Source organism: Pinus tabuliformis, chromosome Q (genome assembly GCF_031772625.1).
Source record: "Pinus tabuliformis cultivar Carrire ecotype Pingquan chromosome Q, CPIR1, whole genome shotgun sequence".
In the NCBI taxonomy this organism is placed as follows: Eukaryota; Viridiplantae; Streptophyta; class Pinopsida; order Pinales; family Pinaceae; genus Pinus; species Pinus tabuliformis.
In genome coordinates this window covers 930,256,533-930,276,064 of record NC_142296.1, presented here as the reverse complement: position 1 = coordinate 930,276,064, position 19,532 = coordinate 930,256,533, and the positions used below count along the sequence as shown (strand labels likewise).

The 19,532-nt window shown below is 34.2% G+C and overlaps 1 protein-coding gene across 1 annotated transcript in view; it reads left to right on the top strand.

Annotated features, from left to right (window-relative positions):
- The window catches only part of LOC149222513 (uncharacterized), a 70,457-nt gene that overhangs the window by 47,510 nt on the left and 3,415 nt on the right, over positions 1-19,532 (top strand). The window lies entirely within an intron of this gene.

Below are 19,532 nucleotides of genomic sequence, written 5' to 3'. Positions count from 1 at the left end.
GCATCAAGCCGTTTCGCAGCGCATTATGCCAATTCATAACTAACTGCGCTACGAAATCGCAGATTCGTGCGTTTTGCAGCGTATATTCCTCAAAGGGTCAAGTCTGTTGATGAGTCACCACTTCCGTCCGTTCATGTCAGTGGGCGTACCTCCCAAACACTCATTAACCATCACTCCACCAATAGATTTTTAGGCATGCACATAAATATTATTCAAATGGGTTTTACCGTGCAAAGATTTTTTATGATGATAGTAGATGATGCATAAATGACCAACCTGTGTGATGAGATATTTGAGTTTGCAAGCGAGCCCGAGTTTTTCAAGTGAGCCTGATTACAAGCGAGCCCGCGTTAAAAAAATTGAATTACCATTTGAGTTGAAGCTGTTGGCCATTCTCTGTGTGAAAATTTCAAAAGCGAAATGGAGAGGAAGGAACATAGGTCTGGAAAATGTCAGAGAACAGAGCCTGAAGGTTTGGACCTCGCATTAAGAGATGAAGGCGTGAAAAAAGCCTTCAAGGATGCCGGCTGTTGGAATTTCTGTAAGAAGCTGCAGGGTGGCCATGCTCAGGTAACAAAGGATTTTGCTTTAAACTTCACGGGTTTGAATTCTAAAATAGCTATGTTAGAAGTTCAAGTGTCTCCAGAGTCAATTGCTGCTGTAACTGAGATTCCAAGAGGGGGGCAAGAATGGTTTAAGAACTTTAAGTTCGATATGAATCCATGCAAAGAGTTCTTAAAAGAGGCATATGTGAATGAAGACCTAACAAAAGCAGTGCCTAGAAACTATGTTAAAGAGCACTATGCCCTTCTTCTCACTTGTATTCAGAAGTACTTAACCTGTGAGGGAAGATACAATAAGGTCTATTCCTATCACTTCAAGTTGCTGTTACATTTTACTGGTAAAGCATCCATAGATATTCCCTTTTACTTGTTTCGCAGTCTAAGCAAAATGTGTGACAAAGTGCAATTAAGGAAGGATGACTGTGAAACATCGTTATTTCACCATGGTTTGGTTAAATTGTTGGTTTTGGATGGTCTTCAGAAAATAGGTAGGGATTGGGACTCCTTCATCTTCATGGCTGGTTTTCAGAGTAAAACAGGTCTTACTCCACAGCCGGTTAGAGAAAAAGAAAAATCAGTTGAAGAACCCACAATAGCTGAGCTTCGAAAGGAGGCAAAAGATAGAAAGAAGGCCAAGTCACAGTTGAGAAAATCAGTGAAGCCACTGATCATTAAAGAGCAACCTCAGCCATCATCAAAAGAAGAAGCTAAGCACAAGAAAGCTGTACCTGGACCAAGTGGATCTGAAACAGTGTCAAGAGTTAGGACAAGGAGTCAAATAAGCAAAGAAAAAGGCAAAGCATTGGCTGTTGAGGAAAGCCCGATATCTAAGGCCAGCTTGAGTGATTTGCTTGAGGCCATTGAGTTTGAGCAGGTTGAACCGGTGCATATTGAACCAATGCACATTGATTTGACTCAATCATCACCAGAAAGCACTAAGAAATCTAAAGCTTCAAAAAGACTAAGGTTTGATGAACCAGGTGATGAATTTATCTTCAAACCAAGAAGACCTGTTACAAGAAAACAAGTAAGGGAAGCTGAGAAACTGCCTAGAGCAGAGGAAGTTGAAAAATTGCCCAGAACAGAGGTAGCAGAGGAATTGTCCAGAACAAAGGAGGCAGAGAAAATTAAGCAAAAAGACAAGAATAGAACAGTCATTATTTCCCAAGGAGGTAAGATTATAGCTATAAAGAACCAGTTGGAGGCAGCAAAAAATGTAATTGCCAAGGTGAAGAGTGCCACCAGAGAGTCTGCAGTCAGGTATGCAAATTATCGAAAAGCTGTTTTGAGAGGAAGTAAAAACCTAGTAAGCCAGGTGGATTCAGTAGCTGATGTTTACACATGGACTGTTCCAGCTCTCAAACAGGCTAAATCCATTAGAAAAATAAACATGCATTTAAGAGCTGAAAACAAAGCCTTGAGGAAGGAGGTTGCAGACTTAAAGACACAGTTAGGTCAAATAGCTGCTAACTGATGTTGAGAAAGGTGTTGTTCTAAGTTTTGTAAAATTTTGCTTAGTTTCATTATTTTGAGGACATATAGATCTCCGCCACATGTAAAGAAGGTTTAAAAAATTAAAGGTCTGAGCACTGAAAATCTCATGGAAAAGATAAACTGTTTAAACAGTTTCGCAGTTTCGTAGCGCGCTACGAAACTGCGAAACTACTGTAGGTGCTGTTTTTAATACAGGCAAACAGTTCGATGGGATAATCAGAAATTTTCAAAGGGAACACCTAAGTGACATGTAAGAGATCAAAGGAAGCTACCAGGCCATTCAAATGATGACAGGTGTACCTTGGTAAAAGTGAAATGTTTTGGCTCAAGATAAAGTTTTGATTATAAAGGCACTTTATTACCGGTCATTAGGGTTTGAAAGGAGTTGCATACGAGGAGACTTGGCTTGCATACCTGTCCATCAACAAAGCCTCCAACACATCTGGAAACATGGTAGTGCTCTACATTTTTGGGATATTAAAGAGCTGGAGACATGCTGCTGCATTTTCGAATAAGAGGTGGAAGACTGGAACCGGAAAAACAGGGATTTTCTCCTAACATCACTGAACCATCAAAGCATTCAGCATCCAAAGCTAGTATGGGACATTGAATCCTTTTCTCAACCATCTCGGCCAAACTAAAAGGAGACAGGTGTCAAAGAACAAGAAAGAATCATTCTACGAGGAGGATAGAATTAGAGTTATAGTTAAATTAGGACTCTTTAAAGTTCCAGTTTAGCACTTATTGTATTTAATGAGTTAGTTCAATAGTGGATAGGGGTAATTAGTGGCAGTCATCGAGCTCCCCTCATGCTGGAGGAGGAAGCTCAAAGTAGTTAAAGTTATGTTTCTATATATAGATGAAACTTTTATGTAATGAGGGTTGGATATTTGGGAAAACAGAGTGTTATTTTGGCTTGTGTACAAACTCATTTTCAGTAATACAAGTGACTGCTTTTCTTCTCAGGATTCTTTCAGTGTTTCAAATGCTCAAGATATGTGGTTTTGTTTTATCCTTTATGTTTTTACAGTTGTATAGATACACAATCACTCAGAATTCACTTTGCTGCTCTGATTTCCTGTGTGTATTTGTAAGCTGAGGTTTCTATGAGATGTGTTTTGAGTATTTAAACATTACATGCCCTGACTTCTATGAATGAGTAATGTTATAGTTTACTGAAGGATGATTAACTCCATAAGCCCAATGGAAGTCTTTGTAATGTCTGTCCAGCCAACATATTTGTTAAATTTACTTTGCAAGAGTTAGCCATCTCATCAATAGTCAAAATCAATAACCTTTTGAGAGAGCCCTCTCAGGCTAAGGAGGCTAAGCCTTAGTCAAAAGTCTGGTTTGAAATAGTTACACAGAGTTTACCTGGTCAGCAGCCTTCCAGTGCTTGATTTTGTGATAACAATAGGTACAGGGAGATTAAGCTCAGAAATGATATTCTAAAAAATAGTACTTATAATCAATTTTGGAAGCAGACTTCCAACTCACAAAGTAGGTTGTTGTCAGAATTTGACACGGAGCATAGAAAAATTTCGATGGCCTTTCTTGAGGCCCAAATTCCACATCCAAAATTAGCAGCAGACTACAAAAGCACTACTTTTGAATTCAGCACTAAAAGACATACATCCCATTGGTCAAATGGAGATGCACAAGCAAAATGGTGAAATGATATCCTCCACTTTGACTAACGCTGCTATGTCACTATCTAAATTGTAGGTTTAATTTGCAAATGTTCAATCACAGTTGAAAATGGAGAAGGTGTCCTCCTTGGCAAAGGATAATAGGATCAAGTCTTTGGAAGACTTGGTGGTTAAGATAGGATATGATCCCAAAGATGTTAATGTTGTTGAGGATATTATTAAAAAGAAGAACCTGGACATTGTAGCCTTGAGAAAGCAGCTCAAGCTGCCAGCCACAGAGGATCCATTAACCAAGGACATTGAAGAAAGTGAAGCACAGAAAGCAGACATGATGAAGCTGATCATAGAGCAGAATATACAGATTAGGCAGATGGAGGCAGAGATGGAGAAAATGATAAAGGAGAAAGAAGAAAGTCAGAAGATGGCCATTGTTCGCCATACCCATTTCTCAACTTCCAGCAATAGGGACAACCATTGTAGCCACTTCTTCCACTCATACTGTGAGTGTTGAACAAGTAACAAAGACATTGGAGAACATGTCACTCCACTCAAAGGAGATTGAGACTTTATAGGGCCAAATCAAATCTTTAGAAGTGAAAAAGGCCAAAGTTGAAGCTGCTCGGGTTATTGAAATGAAGAAATCCTAGAGACTGTTGGAGAAGTTGCAGAAGGTAGAGAGAGACACTTCAATTGGTCAAACCTTGGCCCAAGCCAAGGAAACTATTTGGATGAATATACTAGACTCTATGAATGATATTGGACCTTCTATCCAAATCATATTTGAGAAGAAAGAGCTGATAGAAAAGGCTGCAGAAACTATTGTGCAGGGAAGAGAGAAGCCACAGAAGCCTCTAACATAATCAAGTTCTTGAACTCTAAGTCCAAGTATGAGCTTGAAGAAGTAGGGATCAGTGACAGGACTACTACTATTTTGGAAGTCAAGAAATTCTTGACAAAGAGAAATCTCATTGATCAGTTGGAAGAAAGATGTGAAACCTTGGAGCTGTAAGTAAATAGGTTCACTAATAGAATTGAAGCATTGATCCAGAAAGGACTGCTCTGCATTTATGTGATAAATGACAAATTGATCACTCAGGAAGACTATATCCTGAAGATGAAAGAAATGGCTAGAAGCAGCATCAAGTTCAGTGGGATTAAGGGTAGTATGACAACAAAGGCGTTTTTGGAAACCATGTCAAATGATTTCTATGTACAGAATGAGGTAAAACACATTTTTACTGTGAAGCCAACTTTTGCTAAATACACAGAGGTAGATGAAATTTACCGTAGGGTAACAAAATTGACAATACCAGATGAAAAGAGATGGGAAGAATTGGTTGATTTACTAGATTGAAGGATAATTCAGAAACAATAAAACAATTTCTAGCGCAACAGCCAGCACGACGGTCAGTTCAACAACACAACACAGTTTTGGGTTGACTCAGCAACCGAAACCATCAAAACAGGGCCACCTTTCCTTTCAGCTGCCTACGTGGCCTATTTGTCTGCCAGGATTAGATCATATTGTTTGTAATTAGGCTAATAATACATTGTCGGTTTGGCAGTGATTTTGCGAAGGATTTTTGTAATTTTCAATATAAATACTTCACTATTTGAAGTATTAAGGGTTGATTTCCTATTGTAATTTCTTCTTCATATTGTATTTTTCAAAGTGCTGGAGCATCAATAATACATGGACCTTTCACAGGATCCATTTAGTGTACCAAATGGTGATGTGTTCCTACTGTTTATTTGTTTAAACATTATTTTTCTCTCTCCATATTTCTAAAAAAATCTGAATTATTCAAGAGAAACTGTGATAAATAGGATTTGTTATTTAGAGCACCCTATTTTGGTTGTTGATAATTTTAATGTTTTCCACTGAAGTCAAATATGGGAATTCTTAATTGCTCCTGGATTTTAACTGAACCTTACACTTCTGCTATTCCACCATTCATTTAATTTCTGAAAGGATCCAAATAGTGCAACCTAGCTTGCCCTGTGAGTGCTCCTCTAAAAGTTGATGCAAAATCAATTTTAATCTATAGACTCCATATCCCAATGGAAGTATAACACTCAAATCAACCAAACCAATCAAATTAATACAAACAATAACATTCATAACTAGCCTAAATTTCACATAAAACAAGGCTAAATTTTATGGAGATATCCCTCTCTGAATATGGCAGGGCTAGATCCCAGCTTCCAAAGTGGTTTTGATGTTGTCTTATGTGTTTACTCCCTCAACCTCAAAAATACAGAATGACAGTAGATGGAAGGGTAGAGAAGGAAGAAGAGAGAGACAACGAGAGGGGGAGAGAGAGAGAGAGAGAGAGAGAGAGAGAGAGAGAGAGAGTGCATGTGTTTGGAAGGGTGAGATAGAGAGAGAAAGAAGGAGAGATGGAGGGGAGAGAGAGAGATATGAGGGAGAGAGGGAGGGGGCATACAATTTATATTTTTGTGCAGATTCAAACTGTTTATGTGATATGCTAAAACGAAAGACATGAATCTACTCTACTTATCAGCAAAACTAAAATTTGATCGATGAAATCATGAAGCAGAAAAGGAAGAATTTCAATCACACATAACACAATATTTTTATGGGGAAAACAACTGCTTAAAACCCCGACTATCTATATTACATTAACCAGAAGATCTGAGAAGAAAATGCAATGCTTGTTCAACCCAAACAATCTTTGCACAATTACAACCTATCTAACTGCTTCATAAACCAGCTCAAGCCAACACTTATCCAAATCTGCTGCTTGCCAAGCCCCTACTTCCTTGCACAATCCCTAAGGGAATTAGCCCATATTTAATTGGGAAAATCCCTCACCACAACTGCACAATCCATCATAGGCCTTCTACTAATTGCATGCACCATCTGTACAACTCGGAAAATTATACAACTGATAATACACTATCCTTGAACTCTAATCTCAACTGGTCTTTCTCTGAACTGACATGCATGAGTTATTTTTGAGTGAATTATCAGTTATCTGCTTGATCACTGCATGTGAATTAAATCTAATTTAATTCACTAACTCTCACTAGTTCCTCCAACAATCAGAACTAGTTTAACTGAATTGAATTCAGTTAAACTGAATTAAATAATTAAAACTCAATAAGAACTCAACCTGGGCCCCTAAAATTTAGGAATCACTTTACATGACTCTAGATAGACTTCCAACTCGAATTTATTAAGCCAACTAAGTCAACTTAACTTAGTTAACTGCTACAAGCTGCTATGAGAATAGAATTACAATTTAATTCCTAATTTAATTCAAGGACAAATTAAATTAGGATTTTCTTATTGCTATTTTAACACTCCCTCTCAACAAGAGAATGAATTATTTGCTACCCTGATCATGCCTCTGTGAAACTCGATTTTTCATCTTGACAATGCCTTTGTCAAAATATATGCATTCTGCTCCTCTGTAGGAATATACTCCAACAATATGATTCTCCTTTGTACATAATCTTGAAGATGGTGATACCGGATGCCAATATGCTTGGACCAATCATGAAAAACTAGATTATCAGAGTGTTTGATACAACTCTGATTGTCATAGTAAATCACTGTTGGATCCATCTGCTGACTAAAAAAACCAACAAGAATCTTCCTCATCGAGATAGCCTCACAAGATGCTTGACAAGTAGGTATGTACTCTGCTTATGTTGAACTGAGTGCAACTGATCTCTGCTTCCTATTGTACCAAGAAACTGTTGCTAACCCAATACTAAAGATTCCCCCTGATGTGCTCTTCCCGTCGGATGGACTCCTTGCCCAATCTGCATTTGTGAAGCCTTGAAGCTTCACTCCCTCTATCCGTCTGTACCAAAGACGAAACTGAGTGGAGACTCTGAGGTATCTTAACGCATGTTTGGCTGCCTTCCAATAAATTTTGGTTGGCTTAACCATAGCTTGACTAAGTTGGTTTATTGCATAACACATGCTTGGTCGTGTGTTCACCAAATACATAAGTGAACCCACAAGCTGTCTATAAATAGTAGCCTCCACTACTTCACCTAAAGTAGCATCCTCCTTCCTCTAATTACCAGCTAGAGGAGTCTCTGTGGGTTTGTTGCTCTCCATGTGGAAATTATTCAGTATCTCGTCAGAATACTTTCCCTGAGAGACAAATAGTTCCTTATCTCCTTGCCATACTAGCATAGACCACGGAGGTTACTAAAGAGATTTGAGATTCATCATTCAATTGTTACACCAAAACTAATGTTATTTAAAATACCACCTAACTTAAAAATACCAAAAACACAAATAGCCACATTAAAGGAATAATATAGAGACAGATTATTTAAAATACCACCTTACCTGAAAAAACCAAAAACACAAATAGGCATATTAAATGAATAATATAGAGGCAGGATTTGAGATTGAAATACATACATACCTCGTGGTAGAATTGCAGTAGCATAACGATTTGTTGAAGTTACAGTTGGAGTGGTGATTCTTTGATCGACTAAGGAGGGTCTAAACAACATCGTCATGCTCCACCCTTTTTATACATTCTCACCTCCATTCATTTTTTTTCTTCACAAGGCTACACCAAAACAGAATTAATCCAAACTCAACATTCTAGGCTGAGATTTAAATTAACCATACCAACATATATTAAATCAAGATTGTTGCAACAAACTTACCAAGAAAAATAAAAGTAGCTAAAATAAGGCACGATAGAGTAAATTGAAAAGGAAACGTCAAAATGGCTTGAATCTATAGATGATCTAATATGTATATATATATACATGCTAGTCGTTTTTCCGCTTTCAATTGCACTCACCGTTTCACACCAAGGTTTAGGAGGTTTAAATTTGTTGCTTCTCCATATTTTCATTTTCATTTTCATGATCTTATACCTTATATAGTAATATTTCTATTAAAGATAAATGTTATTTGCATATATAATATTATATTATATATTTTGTAGGAATAACATACATAAACGGTCAACATGTCAACATTCATTATACCACTTGCAGAAATTAAACTTCGGTTAGGAAGTTTCTATTATTTCCTCCTAACCACGTCAAATAATGACCTCAATTAAAATTGAGATAATTAACTCAACTCAAGAAAGTTTTACCAATTTTAACGCAAAACTCATTCAAACTAGTTATTGAATTTGATGTCAACTATAAATACAATTTGACTTTAATATATATATAAATTTAATTATTTAATCTCAATATTTACTTACTCATTAAATTAGTTGTATTATTTTTTTTGAATTCTAAACATTATTTAAAACTTTATTTCTTTAAGGTTTAATTTATGAATTTTCAAAAAATTTAATATATTTTTCTTGATAAAGTTTTTCCTACTTAATAAACCAATCAGGTTTACACATATATTTGTGTGTTTTTAATTGAAAAATATATATCTATATATAATTCAGTGCCAAGCAGTATGGAGAATAAATTTGATATCAAACAGAAAATGAATAAGCTAATTGAACTAGACCATGAGCGTCACAAGAGAGCCTTGGCATAGAAAAAAAATGATGAGGACACATTGGAAATAGTAAAAGAACAACTAAAAACTAACTCATAAATTCAAACAACTTATCTAACAAAAGAAAAAAGGGTGGGAAAAATATTTGAACAAAAAGTGTTAAGGTAAGTTGTAATAACCATAAATTATATATACTTAATAAATCTCCAAGCCTAAAAGGATTAAGAATCTTTCTAAATGAAGATCTTTTCCTAGAAGACCAAGTTGAACTAAGAAAAGAGGTTCAAAAGGTAAAGGAGACAAGAAAGGAAGGAAAATGGGTAGTCATTAGAAATAGAAAAGCTCTTATTAGAAAGAGAGTCCAAAATAGTAGTAATAAATAGGAATTAGGAACACTATGGATCATCCTCTCGAATTGCCATGGTTTTCCATGGCATAAAGGACCTATGTTAAGTTGGATCCTGAGTGATATTGATCTTATTTTCTTAGTTGAAACTTGGGAGCATGATGAATCTAGTGTCCCCCACATGGATGGATTCATTCTCTGGTCAACCTGGAATAAGAAATCCTCTCGTAGAGGTTTTGGTGGTATAGCATGTTATATAAAAGATAATATTTCCCCTAACATTCGACTTCATAAGATAAACCCCCTTAATTAGTATATGTGGATCAAAATTTATGATTCTAACACAAATAGGATCTTTCCTACAATTTGTTATTTCGATCCTATCAAATCTACCTCCTCTAAGAAAAACAACTTGTATAAGAATTTCCCCTTCAACACTTTAAAACAGGATATCCATAATCTTAGAAGTGAAGGTGATATCCTTTTTCTTGGGGACTTCAATGCTAGAACCGCTACTAACCAAGCTACTCTTCTAAGCAATAACTCTAACCCTAACCCCCTATGGCTAGATGAGGATTGTGACTTATCTAATAGACTCAAAAGAAATTATGAAGACAATCGAGAACCTATTTGGTACCGAGCTTATCAAGCTTTGTTGTTCCAAAGAGTTAATTATTTGTAATGGAATTAATAAGTGGCCTACCTCTGGCGAGATAACTTGCATTCATGGGTTAGGCAGTAGTGTTGTGGATTACACAATATCTGTAACAGTCAAAGAATAAATATCTAATTAACTTTTCTAATTAACATTAATTTCAACTAAGAATAGTGCTTACCTATCGTAGAAGTAGGCTTACCGCAACAAGGTTTTGGGGACGAATCTCCACCCAACCGTAGGCTGAATTGTGCAATGTCTTGCTACAACTGGCCACCCCCGAGCCCTCAATCAACATACTACTACCAGTGACTCCTAGGTCTTAGTATACCATTCTCCCAAGAGAATGAAAGATAGAATCTCAGAAAGATGGAATGCAAGAATGCCTCTCATCTTCCTCACCATCTATTAAATAGAACAACATTGGAAGGGGAACCACATGCACACACTCCATGTGTCTACATGCAACTTTCTTTTGATTTTTTAGCTTTCTTGTTTTATTTCTTTACTTTTCTTTTGATTTTTTTAGCTTTCTTGTTTTATTTCTATTTATTCTGATTTAGAGTTTTAGTATAGTTATTACTATTTTTATTTTTATTATTTTTATTTATTTTCTTGTATATTTTTAAATTCATTTATTATTTATGATTTATTATTTTTATTATTTATTATTAAGTGATTTATTATTTATTATTTATATTATTATTATTTATTTGTATTATTTATTACTTTTATTATTTATTATTTATTATTATATTATTATATTATTATTTATTATGTATTATTAAGGGAAGGGATATTACAATATCTAACACCCATGTTCTCAATTGTATGGTAAATTTTGACATCCTAAATGACCACGAGCCCAATTCTAACCATAAACCCTTATCCCTAACCCTAAATCTTGACATGCACACCAACCACATGCAAAAGAATTGTGAAAGTCAAAGGCACATTTGTTTTGACAAAAGTAAAATGGATCTCTTCTTACAAGATTTAAAGAGGGATTTAAGTTTCTTAACATATAACAACAACATTGATCTCATCTACCACAATTTCACTACAACTCTTTCTACTACCATTAACAAATTCTCTACATGAGGTGTCATATGAAAAGAATAATAGAACTTTCAACCCTTGGTATGACAATGATTGTAAAATTGATAGAAAAGCAATCATAGATGCTCCTAACGAAACTAAAAATATTGAAAAAATAAGTAGGTACAAAGCTTCTATCAAAAGGAAGAAAATGTCGTATATTAACAAGAGGCAAGAGCCTCTTCTCCACCTTTCTAAAGTAGAGCCTAGAAATTTTTGGAGGAGTATACTTATTCATAAAACAAAAGAAAATAATTTGGTCCCCTTGAAGAATTGAGATACTTATCTTAAGCATCTTTATGACTCTTCGGACACCATACGAAGCATCATAAAAACTCCTATAAAGGAGGATATTTTCTCTCTGGAAGGTGTGAAGTTCAAGATTAAGAAACTCGCCAAGGGGAAATTCAGGGATATTGAAGGCTACCAAGCATAATTTTTCAAAATGGGAAGGTTTATCCTCATTCCTAATATTCACAAGCTTCTCAATTTAGAAATAAAACACAGCTTCCCTATCCTTGGACACAAAGCTTGATTGTGTCTATCCTTAAAAGTGAGGATAAAAAATTTCCCTCTAATTATAGGACCATTATGATTAGCCACATCTTAGCCAAACTATATGGGATCATTTTGGAAAAGAAGATTAGTGTATGGCTTGAAATCCATGGTAAAAGAGCTAAAGGGCAAGCTGGTTTTAGAAGACATCACTCAACTATTGACCATCTTATCACTCGTAGGATCATTGCCGAGCAATGTCGCAATAGTAAAACTCATCCCTTTTGTTGTTTTGTTGACTTTAGAAAAGCTTTCAACACAGTTCCTTGAGATAAGTTATGGTAAAAGATTGAAGAGATAATGGTTCCTCTTGAGTTGAGGTTTATTGTGATTTGACTATACAAGAATGTTTGTCGCCAAGCTTAAAACCACTCAGGGTTGGTCTAAAGAGATTAAATGCAACATCGACGTTAAGAAAGGGTGTCCCTTATCCCCTACCATTTTTTGCATTTACATTCATACGCTAGAAGTCTATTTGGAAGCTGCCAAATGCACTGGCATCAAGCTTGTTGGTATGATCATTACTCTTCTCCTTTATGGTGATGATATTGTTCTTTTAGCTAGAATCCACGAGGATCTCGATAAGCAGCTTAAAATCCTCCATGATTACTACTCTAAGATGGGTATGATTATTAACATTGACCAGACTAAAGTCATGATAATTAAATCCAAAAATATCAACCATGACAATTTCATCTATGATAACAATTACTTGGAGAAGGCTTCTTCATACAAATATTTAGGTATTGACATTCATCATCGACTCAACTGGAATTGGTGGTTGGAAAGCTTATTATGAGCTTGAAATCAATTGCAAGATGACTACTCTTTGGGTTTGGAGTAAAAAAAATCCTCTTTGAGACTGTTGTCACCCTTGTTATTTTATATGTATGTGAGGTTTGGGGTTGTAGTATATCTATATAATCATGGAGGAAGATTGAACTGAACAAAAAGCAATTTATAACCTACAACCTCAAGATTAAAGGTAATACTCCCTATCCTATCCTCTTTATTGAATCTAGTCTTTCCCCCATTAACAACATGGCTATGTTTCACTATTTGATGTATAAGAAGAAGCTCTACAACATGGAAACCAAGAGGTTCCCCAAAATTACTTCTAAGTCTATCCAAAACCCTTGCCTTTGGCTCAAGCAGTGTTGGGACAAGGGTGCCTAGTCATGGCTTCGGTTAAAGGAGGAGATCATCTTGGAGAATACAGATAATGTTAAAAATATTATTACTTCCAAATTTAAGGACAAATTATGGGATGATAAGGAGCTAAAGGGGAAAATGAAGCTAAGGTATTATAAGGAGGTGATCAACCCCACTCTCACTAACCATAATTATCTCTCTATCTTAATCATGCTAAGAAGAAAATGAACATTACAAAGATAAGAACTAACTCCCATGAGCTTCGAAGTGAAACTGAGTGTTGGTCTATTCCCAAAACACCTTGGGAAGAAAGAATCTGTCAATTGTGTGATACTAAGAGAATTGAAGATGAAAATAACTTTCTCTTAGATTGCTCGGCTCTTACTCACATCCGTTCTCATTTCCAAAACATCTGCCACACTACCAACCTTCTTGACTTGCTCAGTCAGGAAAACTATAGTAATGTTGGAATGCTTCCTTCCCTTTTATTTGACCATAGAAATAAAATATTAAAAAGTCTCAATTAATCTCTTTTCTTAAAGTCTCATAGACCTCATTGGTCTCAGTGCACATCATCATCATCATCATCATCATCATCATCATCATCATATATATATCTATATCTCTCTCTCTCTCTCTCTCTCTCTATATATATATATATATATTTGTTTTTTTAATTAGTTATAATGTTAATGGAAAATGTATAAAAATGGTTTTTTTTTTTAAAACAACACGTAATTTTACTCAATAGAGAAGAAAAAAATTACATTTTGCATATCCACGAGTGCATTCCAGAGAGCATTCTCCAAGCAAGGAGCCATGGAAAAATTCATAACATTCAAACAAAAAGGAAAACCCTAGCAGCATCAAACCCTAGGCCAAAAAATCGAGAAATATAAGAAATAAAGGCACACAAGCCGCTCGAAAAACCCCAAAAAAGCCACAGACAAAGAACATTGTAAAAACAAAGGCAGAGTCAAAAATCCCAATAACAGAGAACAAAAATTGCCCTGCGAATACACGACCATACACAATGGCTGCGTAATATAGCCAAGAGATTGGGTCAGCCACCCAAGAAGCCCATAACAATAAGCCTGAAAAAACCAGACAACAAGGATGAACAAAACAGAGCATCCATACCCTACAAAATGACAACGACAAACTCCCGCAAAGAAACATGGATGTCGAGCGAAGGAGGCACCAACAACGACCGTGACAAGCAATGACAACACAACTAGACAAGAACCCGAGCAACAACAATGCCAAACAATGACAGGAAAAGAACCCTGATGAAAAAGGTCGTAGTGAACCATGAGCAAGCATAGCAGGCCACCAAACCCCACACACCACAGAGAAAGTCCCACAAACACAAATCCGACAACATAGTAGAAACAGAAACGCCAACCACACGGGAAAAAGGAAACACAAACTAGAAAGTCGAGATGATTATAATTTCAATCCTTCTGCTCCCTCAACTCCCCAGTTCCACTTAAATTATTTATACACTACCTTAAAATAAAAAAATTTAAATATATAAAAATAATGAATTCTATTAGTTTACAATAAAATAGCAATACAAAATTATAAACAATAATAAAATTTATAGACAAATTTTTTTATAAATAAATTTAATATTTAATTAAGTTGTGATTTGAAATTTAATTATTATTATTATTTATTTTTCAATATTATAGTTAGTTATGATTAGAAATAATTATTTATTAACTATAGAAATTATTAAAATGGGAAAAATGCACCCGTGAAAACATAAATTTGAAATTCTACATTAAAAACCTAAATTAAACATCTGAATAGACTATTTCTAGCACATAGGTGTGAGTTCAAATAAAATAGTTTTCTTATGTGAGAATAACAATGTCGTTCACTTTACGCTTACAAAAGGGTAACTGCATTTTTTTTCCCTTCATGAGAGTAATGGTGCAATGTATCTTCTCCTTGCTTTGTGTTTTGAATTTGAGCTTTGGTGTTATCTTTCAAGTGGGAACCGTTTTGACCAAGTCATCGAACATTTTAGCTTTTATGTATTTACTTGTGAGTTACCATCAAGTGTTTCAGAGCCAACTTATCTGTTGGCAATAAATCCCCAAACACTTTTTAAGTTTGATGTATCTTTTGGTGGAGAATTTACTATTGAGTGACCATTAAGTGTTTTAGCTTCAATTTATCTATTAGCAATAAATCCCTAAACACTTTTTAAGTTTGATATATTTTTTGGTAGGGAATTTATTAAGTATTTACTATTGAGTTTCAACGCCAGTTTATGGTAATAAATCTCTAAACACTTTTTAAGTTTGATATCTCTTTTGGTGGGGAATTAACTATGTATTTATTGGTAAGTAACTTCTTTCTCTTTTAGGGTCTAGACTTTCATTTTCAACAATAAGGCTCAAAGTCATTACACCAAAGCTTATTATGTCACTTGTCACTAGTCAGAACTGAACCTAGATGAGGGGATCCCAATCATTCCTCCCAAGCACCTAAATAAATTCAATTGACTAAATACAAACTACATCTTAGTATTATCTTTATTGCAATTAAATCTTTAAATTCCATTATCAAAGCGAATCATTAATTTTTTGTCACACTGTACTTTTGGGTGTGTTTTAAAATGCATATCACTATGATCAAACAACAACAACAATCATCCTTTCACAATTTAATACTAAATTGCCTTTATAAGACTTACAATACCATGTAACAACAAATTACTATATAACTATAATAGCATTAGGAAGTGCATGTTAACATGGAACCAAAATGAAGTTCATAATAGTCATGTTTCCAATAATAACAATTAAAAGTATGTATTGGAACATAAACAAAATTATGAATCACTTAGTTTTGTTGCCTTTATGTCCTTGATTCCTTCACCCAATATACTTGTATTAGATCAAGCTCTTTGAGCATCATATCTATCAAGAAAGGAATAAGGAACATAGTCATGATTATTAACTACAACCATTTTCCAACACAAATTTATTAGACATATTCATATTCTTTTGTACTTCATGAATGATATTATTTGTAATTAGGTTTTGTTGCCATTATGTCCTTGATTTTTTTACCCAATGTACTTGTAAAATGGATGTAGTTGATGATAATGACTATGTTCCTTCTTCCTTTCTTTATATTTGATGAGGCTCAAAGAACTTTATTTGATAGAACCATGAATAAAACCAGGTTGCTAGAGAATATTAGACAAACCATAAAAGAAATTAGAAAATAATTTTTTCTTTACACGACTGCAAGGCCTTCTTATGATTTTACAATGGGTCCATAAAAAACTAACTACCAAACATAAAATAATAATCTAAGATGCATGCACACTGAAGGATGGGAGAAATAGTAAATAACGAAATGCATGTAGCTTGAGGGCTAAAAGTGTGCAACTAATTAATAGAGAGTGTTCTTGCAAAGAAGTGTTATAAGTGATTTGTTGGTGCACCTTTGTGTTTTGTATTAGCTTCTCCCACTTTAGTATGAAAACATCTCATTTTTCCTCCCAATTTAAGAATGAAAAATTCATGAGAAAACAATTATGTACACTAGTTGAAGATGAATATACCTATAAATAAGGAAACATGTATATAGATTCGATATTGAAGGAGGAGTGTGTCTATGTTGCTGAATAACATAGGTTATAGAGTACATCCATGCAAATACAAACCATTAGACAAAAATTAGAGGGTTTTCTCATGTATATGGCAAGTAAGTATGCTTATAACCAAAATATTGTCGAGTGCAATCCATATCTAGACCAAAATATATAAACAAAGAGGATTTAAATGGCCTCTAGAGTCCAAAAAGCATCATTCTACAACAAATAGCTATATACTATTAAAGGCTCAATGCCTATGTTAGGATCCTTGTCATTAGTATCACCCTCTACCCTCTCATGTAGGCTATAGCTTTTGCCTCTACCTTGAATCTCAATTGTCTAGGGACATTATCAACACCATTCAATTTTGATGAAACTCCCTAATCCAAGCACTAAAATAAGGTAGATAAAACTTAACATACCTAATCAATGATTGTGCTTGACTAAAGGGTACATTTTTACTAGACATTGGAGTTCAATAATTAGCACCAGGAACATCAAAGTACATAGAGGGATTGGTCCTCATCATTAAATGCTCATTCCATTCCATCATACATCATAGAATCTAGTGAAAATGTTGTAATCTTGAATTCCTAAATTCTTGAGATTTTTTAAGTTCACTAAATTTTAAGTAGGATCTAAAAATTCTACTTTCTTTGTATGAAGAAGTGTGGTGAAGTTGGAACCACTCTAAAACATCTTGAAATAATTCATGGTAATGTGAAAAAAATAAATAAATGGATAGAAAAGGAAAGATAAAGGAGAATGTCAGTTTTTTATTTTTTTAATGTGTGGTTCATGGACACTAGAGATTAGTGGAGACTACGTCCACGGAAACCAATGTCAATTTTTTATTTTTTTAATGTGTGGTTCATGGACACTAGAGATCAGTGGAGACTACGTCCATGGAAACTATCCAGGCAGATCCACCTCAAAGGATCACATCTTGTTGGCTCATTATCAAGGCCTAACTCGAAGAGCGTCGAGGACAATTGACCCTGTGACCTCCTATTAGCAAGGTGCTTTAACAACAAGAACTCGACCAATTGCGCTAACCCTTGGGGCTCTAAAGGAGAATATCAAATTTTCTTTATTTAATATTATCATTGATTACTAAGGTTTTCTTTGTTATTTTTTAAAATTCAAAGAGTGGTTTTTTGTCATTCCATGTGTTGGTGTATAAATTAATATGAAACACAATTACTACCATATGAAATTGGTTGATTTAGGTATCTAAAGCTTGTTTCATATCAAATGAACTAATTTCATCATAAACCTAACTAGTAAGTATGAAACTAACAATTTTTTATTTAAATCCTTATTTAAACCAACAACCCTTATAAACCAATCAAACTAATTGGTATAAGCCAACCAATGCCAATTGAGACGGTCGATTTGAAGTAACAAACCCTATAAACTAATCAAATTGATTAGTTTTAGCAAAATTCATTAAGTTATGATAATGTGTGTAGAAATTGTTGATAATTGATATGATATGGTAGGGGACATGATGGTTGCTCAAGATGTGTTACTCCTAAAGATATAGAGCATTATCAATCAATCTCCGTAAACTAAAGGAGGGTCTAGAAGTTGGGCATATGGACTAGAGACTTGGAATGTGTACTCAACAATTGAAGGGTGGCCCATACGCATGGGACGACGTCAACAAAAACCTAATGTGGGCAGGCACATGAGATGACTTCAACAACAAGTAAGACACGTTTATTGGCTTAAATTTCCGAGTTAAAGAAAATTAGTTGTCCCATTAACCGACTCATTGGGAAGCACGTTTGACAAGACAAGTTACATGGGACTTCAATATATTATTAAAGTGTTATAATCATGGCCACTAACATAGTTCTATAAATTATATTATAACCGACTCATTGGGAAGCTATTCGACCGAGAATTTTTAGTGCCACGTGGATTCCTATGCATCAAGCACGTTTGACAAGACAAGTTATATGGGACTTCAATATATTATTGAAGTGTTATAATCATTGCCACTAACATAGTTCTATAAATTATATTGATAAATTTCAATGGTAATGGATATCAAAATAATACTTATTTTACAGTAACATTCACATTATTAAAAAAAACAATATAAAATAATTATATTATAAATTTTATTTTAATTTTATAATTATAAAAAATAACTTTCATATTATTAAAATAAAAAAAAAAAATTCTCTATCATTTAGGTAGTAATTTTTGATAAATAAATTAAAATTATGAAAATTTTATTCGAAAATAAATATACCAATTAACTTAATTAGACAAATAATATTATATGACAAATTAATATCAAGTTGTCTTTAGTGAGACTTTTTGGAAGCTTTTCCGTTTTATTTCTCTAAAATCAGGCAGGAATTTATTGAAATCACAAGTTTGATGGGTAAACCATGCACAATCCAAGTGTCCTAGGGTTTTTAGGGTGCAAAATCCATATATACAGTCAAAAAACTAGTTTAAATAACACAAATCAAGATTTCACCTCAATTTTTTTTTGTCAAATTCCACACCCGAGAAAATCCAAAAAATCACACTAAAAACAACTCCAATTAATATGAGATGATTTTTCATTTAAATTTTTTTTTTTTAAATACTCATTATTTTGATAATATCCAAATTATATTTTACTTTATTTTTGAAATTGTATAATTTAAATTAATAAAAGGATTTACATACATTACACAGATTAAAACGAATAATACAAAAGTCAAATTTAGTTACTTTTCAGACGATTACAATATATTAGCGGGAAGCGGACACAAAAATAAAATTTAATTTTTGACACTAGTGTCCTCATCTGAAAATAATGGATTCCATTAACGAGACCATTGGTGTCATTTGAAATGAATCGATTCTTCCAAAGCTGATTAAAATACAAAAACCTTAGTCAATCAAACTCTACCACAAATTTCT